The sequence below is a fragment of the Sarcophilus harrisii genome, chromosome 6, assembly GCF_902635505.1.
Source record: "Sarcophilus harrisii chromosome 6, mSarHar1.11, whole genome shotgun sequence".
NCBI lineage: Eukaryota > Metazoa > Chordata > Mammalia > Dasyuromorphia > Dasyuridae > Sarcophilus > Sarcophilus harrisii.
Genome location: NC_045431.1, coordinates 9577253 through 9593387, shown reverse-complemented (window position 1 = coordinate 9593387; position 16135 = coordinate 9577253). Strand labels below are relative to the sequence as shown.

The window sequence follows — 16135 nt, the reverse complement described above, 5'->3', positions numbered from 1 at the left end:
TTTATCAACAACACATTATGTGTTAATAAATTCAATTGTTCTCGCTCATGGATTACAATTCTACCTGACCCAGTCTTGGATTAATCGGCAATTTGATAAACATGGCATCTATTTTTACATCCAAGTTATTTGTGTAAACTGTTCAACAGAATCGGGCCAGGAACCAAATAACTTTTCTTGATCAGTCCAAGCTAGTTCTCTAAGATGTCTGTTTCCCTTTCTAAATGCCCATGATCTTTGCTAAAACATTCTAGAATTCGGCCTGGGAATAAATAACAAGTTTACTGGCTTACATTTGAAGAATCCACTCTATTCTATTTTTTAACAAACACTTTTGTCTATCTCCAGGCCTGCAGTATATTTCCAATTCAAAAGTTTTCAACAATGACCATCAATGCTTAGGAATTGCATCGGCTGGTTGTTTCAGTGCTCTGCCCAGATCTGGGAACTGGAACTTAATGGCAACGTGTGCGTTCTTAGGATTTCCTCATTTATCTTAATGTACATGAATACATAAACATACACAGTACATGATTAAATATATAAACATCCACTAGCTTATTTCACTGCAAAGCACCTCAGGATTGATGGACATAGAATTGGTGCTCACACCAAATGAAGGAGGATGAGACCATCATCGGCTGGAGTGGGCAGAGAAAGCTTCCTGGATCAGATGAAGACTCAGAGTTGGAATGGGATATGAAGAATGGTTATGATTAGTCTTAACAGAATTTTTTTTAAAGGGAAAGCTCTTTCTGGGGTACGCAATGGGAAAATACCAGCATGTCCTCACAGAACTGGAGGCAGCTTAGATTTCTGTCTGCCTTTTGCTTTTTATATCCAATAAGTTTCTAAATTATGTCATTTATTCATTCAGAATTAATACCCACTCATTAATTAATTCCAAAAGAATCCAGTTTTATTTAGAACTGTACTTTATGGAAATAAGGAGAATTAACTGCGTAATTTAGAAAAGCCATAATAAATCCCCTTCCTTGAGTAGTTGTCTAGTAAATCACACAAAAGATCAAGACCTTAATTTAAAGTAGATCTGGTAACCTTACCTGACAGCTATCCAGATTGTTTACCACTGCTACACGTTGTTCTGTTCAATCTCTCATCTCTGTCTTGATAAATCACCGTCTGACCCCTGGACCTGTCAAAATAGGGAGGGTAACAATCAACAGGGACCCTCTCACCTGCCCTGCTCAAGGACTTCACCATCGGGACTTCTCTCACTCCTGCCTTCTCCCAAGGCAGAGGTTCTTTATCTGGGTTCTGGGAACTTTATTTTTTAATGGTTTGAAAGTTGTCTTCCCGCATATTATGCATTCAAAAGCATTCTGAGAAGGGATCCTGGGAGATGGTCGAAGGTGTCCGTGATGCAAAGAAGGGCCAAGGGCTCCTGTCCAAAAGTTTGAGGAAGTAAAAAGCTGGTTCTCCTATCAAAAGGTTGGGAATCCTTCCTCTACTTACTGGTAAACTCATTTGAGTAAAATAAATTGTCAAATGCTGCTGCAGAGCTACTGGGAGCAGCCAATTTGCCCTTTTGATGACCAGAGACTTCAGTCCTTACACTGTCTGTCTGTCTGTCTCTCTCTCTTTCCCTTTTATTCTCCCCCACCTCTCTCTGCTTCTTTTTCTATCTTTCTTTCATTTCTTTCTTTCTATCTTTCTTTCTATCTATCTATTTCTTTTCTATCTATTTCTATCTATCTATTTCTTTCTATCTTTCTTTCATTTCAACTCTTTCATTTCCCCTCCATCTACTCTTCTTTCCTTTTCTTCTCCTTTCTTCTGTTCTCTCCTTCTATCTTCCCTTTTTCTCCCCCTTCTTTCCATCTCCACTTGTCTTCCCTTTCTCCTTCCTCATTCCATGTCCTCCCTGGCTGCCTCCACGTCAGTCTGTTTTAGGTGTAAGAACCTTGTTGCCAGCACTCCTGGCAGGACTCAGAGCGAGTGCCCTGCCTTGCCCAGAGCTGTCAGAGAAGCAAGGCCCTTTGTGTATGGGAAAGCTGTGCCCCAGAGACGGGAGGATTTGCCCACGAGCCTCCTTTCTGAGCTCTGGGATGCCGGCTGGCGGAGGCAGGTTGTGCTCTCTGGGCAGTGTCCAGAAACCTGTATTCTTCCTGATGGTTCCAGGAGGGCAGGAACCGCTCCGACCAATTCTGGGTAATGAGGTCTGGAGACACCCTGAATTTCTGTGGCAATCAGAGCCCTCCCTGAGTGGGTGGCGTGTACATGATGGCCCCTGACCCTGCGGAACTTCTCTCCAGAAATTCTGGCCTCCCCTCAGGAGAGTCAGCACCCAAAAAGGAAAACGATTTGGGAGCGAGAAGTACATCCCGATCCATGATGGGCCTGTGAGACTGAGGTTCACCCGATCCTGCTGCATCCAAACCGGGACCATTGAGGTCACGACCAGCTCCCCCGGACCTTCCACTGCAGGACCAAGTCCCGCCCAGGGACCTCCCATCACTCAGACTGAGCCACAGGGGTCAGCTGCCCTTGCACAATGTGTCCTCTGTCCTCTACCCTCTCACAGCCTCCAGGCCGGGGCCTCCAGCTCAGCTAAGGCCCTGGGTCCTCCCACCTATGAGGGGTGTATTCTCAGGGTTCTTCTGGCACCTCACAGTCTGGGGACGTCCACCTCATTGTCCCTGTCACAACTACTGTTCTGGCTGGATGGTGGTGGCAAGGGGGCCTGGGCCATATTCTGTTTATTAGAAATCCCCAAAGGGACTCGTAGAAACCCTGCAAGACCTGGGCCCAGGTGGGCGGCCCATGAAACCGGGATCATAAAAAGGGTTTTCACACATGTGAAAGTAATTCCCGGTGCCGACTTCTGCACACAGGAGAATCACTCCCAGGCTGCACTTGTGCACACATATGAAAACAATCCCCCAGCCACCAGGGCCAGACTTTTCCCTCGGTCTCCTCTTCAGCTCTGTCTGAGAAAACTGGCCAGGAACTAGAAGTCACCAAAGTGGATGCCCGTGACCAGATCAGCTGCCCGAGAGGCCAGAGAGGCAGGAAGCTGTCCCAAGGCAGTATCGAGCTGCAGCAGGATCGATGGAGGCAAAAACAGAAACAAGCCCAATAAAAGCGCCTGGTACCCCCCCAAAAAATAAAATAAAATCCACTACTACTATCAGGGAGGATCCAAATATCTTCCAACTGATAATGGTCAGAACAGTATTTTCTTCCCAGATTTTTGATGTCTATGGGACGTCCAGCTCAGGATGTGATATAAGCAGTTGAAGATGTGAGAGCAGAGGGCAGGAGAGGATTCGTAGATCTAACAATAATCAGCTTAAAGATAATTGGATTCCATGGGAGTTGAGGAGGTCACTAAACAAAATAAAGAGGAAGAAAATGGGAGTTTTCGGGACAGATCCCTGAGGAACTCCCATGGCTAACAGGAACAACTTACAGGAAGAGCCAGCAACGGTGTTTGAGAAGACTGAATTAGCAAAGAGAGCTGGAGCAAGCATGTCACAAAAGCCTAGAAAGAACACAGGGTCAAAGGCTTGGGGGTGATCAAGATAACCGGGGATCCAGAAAAGCCATTAGCGTGGCCCTTCAAAGACCTCTGGCAACCTCCAAAGGCCCAGAACTAGTTAATGGCAAAAAAGAACTTGGAAATTTGACCCACTCCAATCCATTGCACTTTCTACTTATAATATTAGAGAAGGTACATCCAAATCTGAGTTTGGTGGTTAGCCGGGAAATGCCTGTTCGACTGCATGAAGGAATCAATTAACCAATTTCCAAGGAAAAACTCTTCTCCCATCACCTCCACATCTTCTTTTCATTCACTTCTTTTTGTTCTGAGTTTCACAAATTCCAAATAAGAGGAGCATTTCCATATACAAATTAGAGCAGGAGGGGGATTGAACATGAAGCTCCAAATCTGTATTCCATATAGCTCACTTTTCTTTTAGAGTCTCTAATCATTTCAACATGTTATTTTCAAAGCTGTCCTGCTTGTCTACATTTCCTACTGACCTTACTCCTGTTTTCTTCTGAATGTTTTTAAATGCTTCACTGATTGTCTTTTCCTAATTTTTTTTCATTTCAGTAATCCTATCACTAGCCTTTATGTCCTAGCCACTAACTCCCCTGTCCCCAAATGAAAGGGAAGGGAAGGGAGGGGAAAGACCTTATGTCAAGCAAAATACTGGTCATGTCTACAAATGTATTACTCATTCAGCACCTTAGGTTCATCACTCCTCTTTCAGGAGATGAGTAATGTTTCTTCCATAGTCCTATGGGATTGTGGTTGGTCATTGCGCTGACCCAAAGTATTGAATTGTTTTTTACTTTTCTCTATAAGATGAAACAGACAGCTCGTGAAAATTGTTTGGGGTTGAATATATGGAACCCAACATGGATCTCATGGCCAGTTCCTCATTCCATTTCCCCTAGAAGACTACAATGACCCCACAATGAGTTGCCTTGCTTCTAGGTTCTCCCTTCACCCATCCTTCCCATAAGAGCTGTCAAAGTGACTTTCCAAAAATACAAGACTAACCCTATGACTACTCAGTAAATTCTCATGGCTCCCTATAATCTCTAAAACCAAATCAAAGTGCTTCTCTTCAGTTTTTAAGCCCTTCTTATTATTTCCAAGCATTGTGCTAGGTCCTGGAATTTACAGAGGCAAAATGCAAATAATCACTTCCCTTCAGAAGTTAACATTCTAAGGACAAATTTTGGGCACTCAAGAAGTCTACAACTTAGTAATCAGACTCTTATTCGTAAAAATAATTTAGAGCAGCTAGGTATCTCAGTGGATAGAACTGAAGAAAAACAAGACCTAATTTTTATTTTTAGACAAGGTAATTGGAGTCACACAGCTAGCAAGTGTTAACTACTGGAGGCCAGATTTGAACTTGGTATTCTTTCTACTGCATCATCTAGCTAAGCATAAAAAGAGCTAATTTTTAATTCTGCCTCAAATACCTACTAACTGTGTGAATTTGGGCAAACCACTTAACCTTTCTGTTTTCTTACCTGTAAAATGGGGATAATAATTAGCACCTCTGCTAATAATAGCACAGTTGATGTGAGGACCAAATGAGATAATATTTGTAAAGCATTCTGCAAAACTTGAAGCACTGAATAAATGCTATTATGCAATCTAAAAGGAATTCCTAATTCAAAAATATGTTTAAGATTCTGATCTGTCCATGTGGGATTGGAAAGGTGGAATAAAATAGAGACCCTCTTTGAAGGAGTCTATTATGTACTATGTAAGTTAAGACAACAGTTCTGCAGCATCAGGCGAGTACAAAGGAGAGTTTCCAATACATTCTGTAAGGTAGAAAGATTGTTTCTGCCTAGAACATCTTACAAAGCTGGACTCAAGAAAGGAGGAGAGACCCCAGACTGACTGGGCTCAGGGGATGGGATGAGCACTCCCCCAGGAGGAACATTCAGAGGACACGTCCAGGGAATGGTCAGTCCATAGTCTAGGTGAGGGGCTAGTGTGAGATAAGGCTGGACAAGTAAGTCGCACTTGGATGCTGGAGAGATTTTAATATTGAGAAAGGAGGTTCAGCTTTATCCAATAGACATCAGGGAAGTCATTGAATACGTTTGAACAATTATCAGGAAGGATTTGACCAGATGCAAGAGACAGTTTTATAGTCGCTCCATCGCTGGTGTCAAACTGAAACAGAAAAAGATCCCGGTGGGTCACATATTGATTTCGAAAACCACATATCATGATCATCTACGTTCTATTGAATTGTAATTGATTTTGTGAGATATTCCCCAATCATGTTTTGATCTGATTCTTCATTGGAGCCTCAGAGGAACTGCCCCAAACACCAAGGAGCTATACCCCTGAGAACTCATGGCTGCCTTCTCACCTTCCCCCAGCTCTGCTCCCTCCTGTGACCGAGTGATTGACTACCCTGTTCTAAACACCCTAAGCAGGTCCTAAACAGCTTATTCATTCAAGAGCCCAACGGTTCTTCTCCCTTGATGTTTCCTTTCTAGTATTTCAGTTGGAACCGAGAGAGTCACCTCCTCTTTGCTCACGCCTTCACGCAATGACCAAAGAGCACATCTGGCTTCAGAATTTCACTTTCACCTCAAACCTGTTTGCATTAACACACTGTCATACTTAATACACATCGAGGAAACCAAAAAGTCAGCCCGCCCCGGCCTGGCTGCAGAGAGACAAAGCATGGCATTGTGGAGTCCAGAACCAGCGGGGGGTAGAATTCTTTGTAAAGCTATATAATATGTTTCACATCCATTGCAGATGTTGATAGGTTTTATTACATTTGCAGTTAGGGGCCTTATTACATTTGCAGAAAAGATTTATTGTATTTGCTTTTATTACTTTAGCAGTTGAGGATATTTTCATATTTGCAGTGGACTTATTTCATTTATGATCATTGAGTTTACATCTTAAGTTTGCCGTGAGAGCAGCCTATGAATAATTTCACCTGTTGTTATTATGCTTGCAGTCAATTTTCATTACCGCCACCGCTAATATTTCACAATATTTGCAGGTGCTGCATATTACATTAGTGGTTTGTTTAAGCTGCAAGAATATTTTAAAGTCAACAGTAATAGGACAGTGCAATCAGCTGAAGAAAAGAAATAGATTCCACCAGGATTCAAAATGTTGGCAGAAGGAGGAAAAATAAGGTATAAATTTCAGGTTTTTTATTGGTTTATACTGTGTGCGTTGGAAGTTTCTCAGGCTTAAGGAGACTTCCTGTTTAGCTAAACTGATATTCAAGCACATATATTTTCTCCACTTGGTCTAGGTCATCAATTCACCAGTCTAAAAGACTTCTGGCCTTGGAGCTTATATGAGGGTTTGCAGTACTTCTCCTAAGCTGGCTTGAAAGCCACTGAATGACAATCCATCCAGGGGAGGTTATGTTGCTGCCTTGGAAGGAATCGGGGGTCCTTTAAGAAGCACCGAATGAAATGTTGCCTGGGACTGGGGCTCACCTTTCTGCTCCCCCAGAAGGTGAGGTCAGAAGCTCTGCCCTCCCCAGATGGTGAGGTGGGAATATATTTGATTCTTCTGTTTCCTTCTCAACCAGGAAATTAGACAATCTGGAGCAGATAACTAAGAATTCAGGGTGGGGGGGTGGAGAGGAAGAGCCCTACTGGGAATTTCTAGGAAGACTGATGTTTATGGGGTGGGGGGGGCAAACTAATGACCACTTCCAAAGGCGAAGACAGGAAATGCTGTCTCCAGGACACCTCCTCACACAGAGAAAGAAAAAAAAAACTATTTCTATAAAAGAATTTGAGAAGTATTGATTTATGATGATGAACTGGACACTACTGAGTATTTCCTTCTCCAATCAACTGTCCCCCTTATCAACAACAATAGCAAAATCTTTAATCATCCCTGAGCTTAAAAAACACCTGCAATGAGTTATTGAAGTAAGGGCTAGATCCCACGATCATCCATTTGCAGTCAGAAGTGGCTTTTGAAATCCTCCATACTTTTCTGGGAAAGGTTAGGGGATTCCGCTCCTGAAGAAATGTCCTACTTTCTTCCACAGGACAAATGTTGCTTCTTTGGAGAGATATCACTGCCTAAAACAGGTGTCTTCCCCTCTTGAGATTCTCACTGCTCTCCATAGGAAGTTGGGGTCAGCACCATCACCGCTATTTCTCCCCTCAGGCTGTGTGGGCAAACACATTTCCTCAGAACATCTCCCAGGGCTCTGGGTGCTACCATTTTCAGGCCGAGCTGATGAGGAAGCTGGAGCTGTAATGGCCCTATGGGTTTCTGCCCTCCTCCGCTGCTGGAGACCCGGGACTATGGCCATGCACACCCTTCCCTGCCCATCACAGGCCCAGCCGGATGCTCACCGAACTCTTCCTGAGCGTGGAAAGGGAGACCAGCGGGTCTCTCCCCTCAGGGTGAGGGCAGAAGGGAGGCTCAGCCAATAAGAATGCTTCCCTGCCTCCACCTCAGTTGTTTCCGGGCAACCTCAGTTCCTGAAGCTCAGAAGAAGGATCATCTCCCTTCCTTCTCAACAAGATACCACAGACAAGCCGGATCCTTCTGCAGGAAGAGGCCTGTTGGCTCCTAAGGCTCCCAAGATCCCAAGGCTCGTCATCCGAAGGCTCGGACTGATGAGAGAACTGCCCTGATGACACCTCAAGCATCAGTGAATAAACATTTCTCAGATATGCTCCATGTGCCAGCCCCAGGGATGCAACAGGGGCAAAAGGCAACCCCCCACGATCCAGCAGGTCATGCTCTGGAGAACGTCCTTTTTCTCTTTAACATTTATGGGATTATTTTATTTTTCAGAATTTTGAGCTGACAGGTTAAATGCATCATTTGGGATCCAGAAACAAATTGCCATTAGGGATGTGGATTGTTTGCATTGGGGATGGAAATGATTAGTTGTAAGCACTGACGAGCAGATCTCCCTCAGCTGTAGAGCTTTGCCCTCCTCCACATGTGCCACTCTAAGTACTTTTTCATGAGAGGAAGCTCAGAGCAACCTATGAGGGTTCAATGGGCGTGGATCTGTCCCTGGAAGTGGACCCCAGAGGCCCAGAGAATGACTCAGGAGGGAGGCCATCTCTGAGCGTTTCTGAGGATGAGAGAGAGACGGAGACAGAGAGAGTCAGAGAAACAGAGATAAAGACAGAGACAGAGAGAGAGAGAGAGAGAGAGAGAGAGAGAGAGAGAGAGACAGAGAGAGAGAGAGAGAGAGAGAGAGAAGAGAGAAAGGGAGAAAGAGAGAGAGAGAGAGAGAGAGAGAGAGAGAGAGAAAAGGAGAGAAGGGAGAGAAGAGAGAGAGAGAGAGAGAGAGAGAGAGAGAGAGAGAGAGAGAGAGAGAGAGAGAGAGAGAGAGAGAGAGAGAGAGAAAGGGAGAGACACAGACAGACAGAGAAACAGAGTTAAAGACAGAGAGAGAGAGTGAGAGAGTGAGTGAGTGTGAGTGTGACCGGGCAGGCAGCACCGGTGATGGATCGGACTCCCTCGAATTGGTTTGGGGAGGAGACGGAGGGCGAGATCCCGAGATCGCAGAGTCAGAGAAGCAGAATTTGGGGCCTGAAAGGGCCTCCGCAAGCATCTAATGCAGTCCGCGCGCGGACCCGATCGCTCCTTCTCACCGCCCGCCCGATCTGTGGCTGCCCCGTCTTCCCAGAGGGAGAACCTGTTCCCCTAAGGCCGCCACTTCGGGGCCAGAGGCTCCTCCTTGCAGACGTCGGGGAATGGGCCCGAGGGCGGTTCCCGTGAGTCAGTGCCGCAGTCGGAGACGTTGTGAGTCAGGTCCCAGGAAGGAAGGAAGGAAGGAAGGAAGGAAGGAAGGAAGGAAGGAAGGAAGGAAAAGGAAGGAAGGAAGGAAGGAAGGGAAGGAAGGAAGGAAGGAAGGAAGGGAAGGAAAAGGAAGGAAGGAAGGAAGGAAGGAAGGAAAAGGAAGGAAGGAAGGAAAAGGAAGGAAAAGGAAGGAAGGAAGGAAAAGGAAGGAAAAGGAAGGAAGGAAGGAAGGAAAAGGAAGGAAGGAAGGAAGGAAGGAAAAGGAAGGAAGGAAGGAAAAGGAAGGAAGGAAAAGGAAGGAAGGAAGAAAGGAAGGAAGGAAGGAAAAGGAAGGAAGGAAGGAAGGAAAAGGAAGGAAGGAAGGAAAAGGAAGGAAGGAAGGAAAAGGAAGGGAAGGAAGGAAGGAAGGAAAAGGAAAAGGAAGGAAGGAAAAGGAAGGAAGGAAGGAAAAGGGAAGGAAGGAAGGAAGGAAGGAAGGGGAAGGAAGGGGAAGGAAGGAAGGAAGGGGGAAAAGGGGAAGGAAGGAAAAGGAAGGAAAAGGAAGGAAGGAAGGAAAAGGAAGGAAAAGGAAGGAAGGAAGGAAGGAAAAGGAAGGAAGGAAGGAAAAGGAAGGAAGGAAGGAAGGAAAGGGAAGGAAGGAAAAAGGGAAGGAAGGAAAGGAAGGAAGGAAGGAAAAGGGAAGGAAGGGAGGAAAAGGAAGGAAGGAAGGAAAAGGAAGGAAGGAAGGAAAAGGAAGGAAGGAAGGAAGGAAAAGGAAGGAAGGAAGGAAGGAAAAGGAAGGAAGGAAGGAAGGAAAAGGAAGGAAGGAAGGAAAAGGAAGGAAGGAAGGAAAAGGAAGGAAAAGAAAGGAAGGGGAAGGAAGGAAGGAAAGAAGGAGGGAGGCAGGGAGAGAAGTGAGAAGAATTGTTTTTGAAACATTACTATAATTTTCCAATTATCCCCCAGTTCCCTTAGAACTCACTCTTAACCAGTGAAGTGCCCTTGGAGGAAAAAAAATCAATATATAAAAAATTCTGTATTGAAAATGTATCCTATGTAACCTCTCCATCAAGGAGTGGAAAGCCACATTTCCCCATTAGTCCACTGAAATCACAACTGATCCATGCACTGATGAGAATTTTCGAATTCTTTCCCTGGGTCTTTTTTAAAATGGTTCTCCTGGTTCTTAGCACTTCCTTCTGCATCATGTCATCATGGTCATTCAAAATTTCCCGGATTCTCCATATTCACTACTAGTACACCATATTCTATTACCTTTATATACAAACAGACTTCCTTTTCAGTCATTCCCCCATTAATGGGCATTCACTTTTCCTTTTTTCTTCCATGAAAGTATTTATTAATATTTTTGGATATATGGATCCTTTCCCTGTCTTTGACTTCCCGAGTGTATGTGGCTACTACAAAATCAGAACCTCAAGGGATACATACAGTTTAGTGGCTCAATTAAATTAGTTATGACTTATTTATAATTATAAGTAAAAATTACCCAGAATTTTAAAAAGTTCATAGCTAACAATTACAACAGGAACAACAATAATGAGAACCAGCATTTAGATAGTACCTATATATCAGGCACTGGCTAAGCCAGAAATCCCAGAAAGTAAGGACTATTGCTAGCCCCGTTTTACAGTTGAGGAAAGGGAAGTAAACGGAAGCTAAATAACTTATCCAAATTCACAGCTCGTCAGTATTTTAAGCTAAATCTGACACCAGATCCAACACCTTACTACCACACTGCCTAAATACAATTTATAATTGTGCCATTATCTTCTCTCCAGCCCCTTCAGTTTGGATCATTATTTTTATCTTATGCCATTGCAGCAAATATGACATGTTTTTTTCCCTATAAAATAAGGAGCTGGGACTAGATGGATCTAAGATCCTTTCCAGTTTTCGGTCACCTGATGGATGTCGAGCAGAACCCCTGAGTTGTCTTAACTCTCTAGTGCACGCTCCACTTTTCCATTATACTAAGGATTGTCTTTAAAAATTTAATAGTCATGACTTAATAATTTTAGAGCTGAATCATCACCTCCAGCTGTGAGTTCATCGTTGTCTACAGACACATATAAATTAATGTACTTTCTATAGGAAAACTTTTCCTAGTGTAGCAAAAAGTTGAGTACCTGTTGAGAAATTACCTAAAATTACCTGTTTAGGTCAAGAGCCACTTAATTTGCTAGCATGAGACTGGGTTCAAATCTTGGCTCTGCTTCTTATACTCCATATGCTGTAATTTAGTATTTCTAGACTCCATTTCCCCCTTTCTTTAAAAAAAAAAAGAGGGGGGGTTGAAATGGATCTCCAACAAACATCCTTTCCAAATCAAATTTCAGGATCCTGCAATATTGAAGAAATATATGAAGCAAGAAAGGGGAAGCCCCTTTAATGAAACCTCCATTACATTTGGAGCCTGTCATTTGAAAAAAAAAGATGGTTAGATGTTAATGAACTTTGCCTTGGTTGAGAGGAGCATGATCCCTGTTTAGAATATTATTTGTGGAGCTGAAGAGGGGTATTGGGGTGGAGATAGGAGTGAGACATGGGTGTTTTGTTTTTTTTAACACCCAGATCTCTAGGAAAGAAAAATGTGCCCACAGCACACTTTAATCTGTATTATTGATGTTTTCCCCACGACTTTCTTAAATCTAGTCAGTCAACAAAATAACGAATCAAATCCCAATTTCTACTATTTGCCTATTTCAGAAGTTTTAGTGTTGTGCAGAAATTTTTTAATTGGCTCTTGGGAACTGGCTTGAGATGACTTCCAGCATAGTTGGTGACTTCTACTTCCACGTGGCAGGGATTCTCTTAGAATATACTGGAACTAGGTAGACTCCAGGAAATTTTCCTTTTCTGTTGGTCTTTTGTCTTTATCTGGCGAACCAGGGAAAAACATAAATGTGATAATTCTTCAATATCAAGAGACTGACTTACCACTAGTCAGCACACATTTCATTATATAACAGAGGAAAGTTTTATTAAAGGGAAGAAAAGATTATAAACCTAGGATGAGCAGTTATTAGTCTCAAAGGTTTATAGACATCACCGAGCCACTTATAGACAAAACTAATGGGGCTGCTCTAGGGAAAGTCCTTCCTGACAGATCCTATCTTTAATTCCTTTTATGTCTTCTTGACATACTCCTGATTGTGGAAAAGAGCCACTCCTTCTCCAGCAGGTTTTATACAGTTGTTTGGCATCTCAAGGTCATCTTCCCAGTGCAAGATGAGATGAAGGGGAGTTGGGTTAGGGTTAGAGTCAAGTTAGAGTCAGGAGGCATTTAGGGTTAGGGTTAGAGTAACCGACTCTAACCCTAAACGGTGAGCATTTTTTCTGTAGCCCTTCTCTTTTCTTTTGCTCAATCTCTGCTGAAAGACAGAGAGAGAGAGACAGAGAGAGAGAAAGAGAGAGAGAGAGAGAGAGAGAGGGAGAGAGAGAGAGAGAGAGAGAGAAAGGCAGAGAGAGAGAAATGCAGAGAGAGAGAAAGGCAGAGAGACAGACAGAGAGACAGACAGAGAGAGAGAGAGAAAGGCAGAGAGAGAGATGGAGAGAGACAGACAGAGAGACAGAGAGAGAGAGAGAGAGAGAGAGAGAGAGAGAGAGAGAGAGAGAGAGAGAAAGGCAGAGAGAGAGATGGAGAGAGACAGAGAGAGAGAGAGAGAGAGAGAGAGAGAGAGAGAGAGTGAGTGTGTGTGTCTTAGGCTACTAAGACAAGTTGGGAAGTTGGCCCTGGGGTGGGCACAGAGTCCGACGCTGGCAGAAGAAGCGACGGCAGACCTTGGGGCGCTGTGCCAACAGCAGCAGCTTCAGGAGCTCTCCGTCCAGAGTAAGTAAGGAGACGGACAAGTGATCAGAAGAAGATTCCAGGGGACACTTGGCTGGCTTATGGCTCGAGGACCCAAAGGAAACCACCGCTGTATCGCACAGTCCCAGTTTTCCTTTAGCTTCCTCTCTGCCCATGCTGGGATGAAATCCAGCTCCCAAAGTCTTAGGTCTGTTAGCTACCCTTGGAAAATAAGCCCTGTCGGAACAAGAGTTACCTAGCAGTTTCCCAGAGCAGGGCCTGTATTCTCCAGCGATGAAGCCTCTGGGATTACAGCAAGTCTGGAGTCACTGACACAGCTGTGAGTGAAGTAGGTGACATCATTATCTCGTGGGCACAGGACCAGGATAGAATGGCACCAGGACCCCGGAAGGAAGAGGTGAGGGGGAGGTTGTAGAGAAATCCATGCCCTGAGGATACCTTAAGCCTCTCTTCTCTGGGCATAATGTGTATGAAGTGCTTGGCACATTTTAACATATTCTAGAAATGGCCTCCTATATGGTGCTCCCCATACTTGTCCAGTTTTCCATTTCTGTGCTCAGATTTAGGTTTTCTTACTTGCCTTCTTCGGGAAAGAATAGAGTGAAAACCAGAAGGGGAAGGACAAGATCTCTAATCTTCTCATACCACTTTACAAGCACCAAAAACTTGTAGATCACTGAAAACTAGCTCTGGAAACTGCAGGACAAAATGAAAGCAATTCTGAGGGACCGTCTCATACATATCAAAAATGACAAATGCCAGAGGGGATCAGAGAACAATAGGTACATTAATGAATAGTTGGTGGAATAGTGAACTGGGCCAACCATCCTAGAGAACCATTTGAAACTAATTCCAAAGGGCTATAAAACTGTGAAGACTTTTTGACCCAGTAATACCACTCCTCAGTCTATATTGCAAAGAGATCAAAGAAAAAGAAAAGGGACCAACTTATATGTGCAAAAATAGAACCGTTTTTTTTTTTTGAGATAACAAAGAACTGGAAACTGAGAGAAGGCCCATCAATTGGGGAATGACTGAACAAGTTGTAAATGTATATGAATGTAATGGAATACTATTGTGTTGTGAGAAATGATGAGCAGGATGCTTTCAGAAAAACCCAGGAAGACTTATGTGAATGGATGCAAAGTGAAGTGAGTAGAACCAGGAAATCATTGTGCACAAGAAGGATGATCCACCATGAAAATTTACTACTCTCTTCACTACAACCATCCAAGACAATTCCAAAAGACTCAAGATGAAAAAATATTCTTCACCTCTAGAGAGAGAATTGATAAACTCTGAGTGCAAAGTAAAGCCTACTTTTCTTTCTTCTTTTCTTTTTTCTTTTCTTTTATAAAAAATGATGTGGCTAATATTGGAATATGTTTTTGCACGATTTCACATGGATCATTGCTAACATTTTGTCTGTATCCTCAATAGATGGGGAAGAAACGAGGGAGGGAGAGAATTTGAAACTCAATTTTAAAAGAAAAGTATGTTAAAAATAAATAATAAATTAGAAAAGACATTTTTAAAAAGATCACATCTGACCTAATCTTATTTGTCATTAACATTTGCAGTTGGCCCTGTTGCATTTCTTTGCTTCCCTTTGTTCATGGCATATCTTTATAGGACAGCTTTGGGATTCAGAAAGTGGGGCATTCGGAGCTGAGATTCTAATATTGTTAGAGAGTTTTCTCTCTATAACTGGGAGCATAATCACAAGCTAGTCATATATTTAATAACTACACCTCCAAGAGCAGAATTACTACCCATTTGGAGTCTTTTAAATTTGCCTCATCAGATCATAAAAATATAATGCAGCAATCCCTAGGGATATAGTAACATCAACAAATTCTCTCTCTCTCTCTCTCTCTCTCTCTCTCTCTCTGAATATGAGCCTCCAGACAGAAGCTGGAAAAAAACATTTTAAGTCTCCTTCCCTTGTTGATTTCCCTAATCACTTTTGTTAATGTTATGTCCATGCATAACCGAAAGTTATGCATGTAAAATTCTCTTTTTTTTTGTTCAGTTATGTTCAACTTTTCATGATCCCATTTGAGGATTTCTTGGCAGAAATCTGGAGGGATTTTCCATTTCCCTCTCCAGTTCATTTCATAAATGAAGAACTGAGGCAAACAGATTAAATAATTTGCTTAGCTTACACAGCTAATAAGTGTCTGAAGCTGCATTTGAACTCAGGTCTTCCTGACTCCAAGCTTGATGTTCTATCCACCAGGTCATCTTGCTACCTTTACTACCCATACCTGTCAGAAATGATAAATGCTGGAAAGGAAAATAGTTGGGTGAATGCACTGTTGGTGAAGTTGTAAGCTGGTCCAACCACGCTGGAGAATGTGACCAAAAAACAATGGAGAATAACTATGCATAAGCTTTGACCCAGAAATACTACTGCAAGGTCAAAGAAGTCAAAGAAAAAGAATTGCAGGTACAAAAATATTAACAGAAGCTCTTTTGTGGTGGAAAAGAACTGAAAATCGAGGGGGATGGCTGGGGCCTGTAATTTCGATGGATTATCAATGTCCTATGAGAAATAATGAGAGGCCTGGTTTCAGAAAAACATGGCAAGACATAACCGAACAAATTGAAGTTAGAAGAACAAGGTCATCGTACACAGTAACGGTAAAGTTGTAATAAAGATCACCTGTGAAAAACCAGCTACTCTCATCAATTCAATGGTCCTAGACAATTCCAAAGGAATCATGAAGAAAAAATGCAATCTATCTCCAGAGAGAGAGAACTCATGAATTCTGCTTGAAACTGAAGTATAATTTTCTCACTTTTTTTGGCCTTTTTCTGTGATATGGCTAATAGGGAAATGTTTTGGATGAATTCGTGTATATAATTGATACCATATTGTTTGCCTTCTCAGTGGGTGAGGAATGAGGGGAAGGGAAGGAAAGAATCTAGAATTCAAAATTTATCAAAAAAGGAATGTTAAAAGTAATTTTTAACTAAGTGAAAGGAGGGGCAAAAGTCCCTTTTGACAGACATTTGGAATATTTTCATAAGGGAAAAGGTAAATTCTAAAGAAG

At 42.9% G+C, this 16135-nt stretch overlaps 1 long non-coding RNA gene across 1 annotated transcript in view; it reads right to left on the bottom strand.

Moving 5' to 3' along the window:
• Positions 1-1071: 1071 nt before the first annotated feature.
• Positions 1072-16135, bottom strand: part of LOC116419871 — a 132493-nt gene continuing 117429 nt past the window's right edge. The window contains exon 3 of the long non-coding RNA XR_004230200.1: positions 1072-1156. This is a non-coding gene — a long non-coding RNA (uncharacterized LOC116419871). The remainder of the gene's footprint in view (positions 1157-16135) is intronic.